General features: G+C 23.2%; 1 non-coding gene across 1 annotated transcript; it reads left to right on the forward strand.

Annotated features, from left to right (window-relative positions):
• The first annotated feature begins 1,238 nt into the window (after positions 1-1,238).
• On the forward strand, positions 1,239-1,333 carry Trnay-gua. The gene is made up of 2 exons: positions 1,239-1,275; positions 1,298-1,333. It is a non-coding gene; the product is annotated as a tRNA-Tyr (tRNA).
• Positions 1,334-1,678: the final 345 nt, after the last annotated feature.

The raw sequence follows: 1,678 nt of genomic DNA on the forward strand, positions 1-1,678 counted from the left end.
AGATCCAAGTATTAAAAAACTGCATTTTCTATTTAAAATTTTGAATTGAGTACTGATAAATGAGTTAAATAATTACAATTATATATTTTTCAATTTATGATAAGTATTTTAGAATTGCTTGATGATTGTCTATAATTTTATAAAAGAATAAAGATGCGTTCAGATTGAAAAGAATTCACCTAATGTTCTCGCGAATGAGTTTTTTTTAAAGAACTGAATGGGTTTCAATCCATTCTCATTTACTGGGCATATTTTATATTAAATATTAAACTTTTAATATTTAAACTTTTAATTAAATTCTCAGCAAATAGCTACTATTATTTGTTCAAATACAAATAATAAACGTTAAAGACGTAATTATAGTTGATGTCAAAATAATGATGAATAATATAACATAAGCAACTTATTTATACGGTTGTATTAATTGTATTTTGATGTTATATAATTGTAATATCTATATGTTTTATTTGTGTGAATTTCCTAATATTTAAACCAAGCTCCACATACGAGTACAAAGTTAATGACTTCGAGACATTTTCTTGGATAATAAGCAATAAAGTAACAAAGATCTAAAATTGCAGTGATGTCACATAATATGCGCTATGACATTATCAAGAAAGGTCGACGGTTCCCGAAACGTTATTGATTAAATAGCCTTTAAATCACCTTTTAGCTAAATTTTCTACAGTAAAATTTTGTCATAACCCATTTATTATAAAATTGTCAATATTACGTTGATAATTTATTGACTGTGAAATGTATGAGCAGCATTTGCAGATTGTCGCCAATGGCAATTAAATTTTAATAATTTAAAGATTTAATCTTATATTATTATAAGAATAATATAACAAAGTATAATCTAGAATAATAATTTATTATTTACAGTACAGAGAAAAATTAATGTATATTTTCTAAATATAATATTTTTTTTTCTAAAGAAATGTAACAAATTTTATAAGTTTTTGTTTAAAATAGTTTATGTAAATTTCTCTAAATATTTTATCAATTACTTACTATATATGGATATTTAAGAAAAATTGTTTTTAAAATATTTACTGACGCATATTTAAAGAGAATAATTAATGATATAAGATCTGATTATCTTATATTGTAGCAAAATTATTTGATAAGTTGCTTTTTGTTGTGGGAAAAGATATTTTAATACTTACAAATTTTAAGTTAATAATGAGATTTAAGTTTTACCATATAATGAATTCATTGGCGGAATTCCGCAAGTACCTTCGATAGCTCAGTTGGTAGAGCGGTGGACTGTAGTTGGAAGATTTTACGAGCAGATATCCATAGGTCGCTGGTTCAAATCCGGCTCGAAGGAATCTTTTGATATTTTTTAACGTTTTTTTTTAAATGAACCTTTATTAAGTTTAAACATATCTTTTAATAGAATACACTATCTCTCTCTTTATTTTCGAAATTATTAACATTTTTTTACGAGAATGTATATATGTATATCACATAAACTGTTGTAATTTTAATACAAGAGATTATGTTTATATTACTATGTGTGCATTGTTATTGTTCTTGGAATGATAAAAATGGATTTTCATAAATTTTGTTATAAACCAAGTTCTTATTTATGCATAATAATAAATATCTTTGAAAAAAATATACTCAGAGATTTTATAGTTACTATATTAAAATGATAAATTAATATTGATTA

Source organism: Trachymyrmex septentrionalis, unplaced genomic scaffold (assembly GCF_001594115.1).
Source record: "Trachymyrmex septentrionalis isolate Tsep2-gDNA-1 unplaced genomic scaffold, Tsep1.0 scaffold66, whole genome shotgun sequence".
NCBI classification, from domain to species: domain Eukaryota; kingdom Metazoa; phylum Arthropoda; class Insecta; order Hymenoptera; family Formicidae; genus Trachymyrmex; species Trachymyrmex septentrionalis.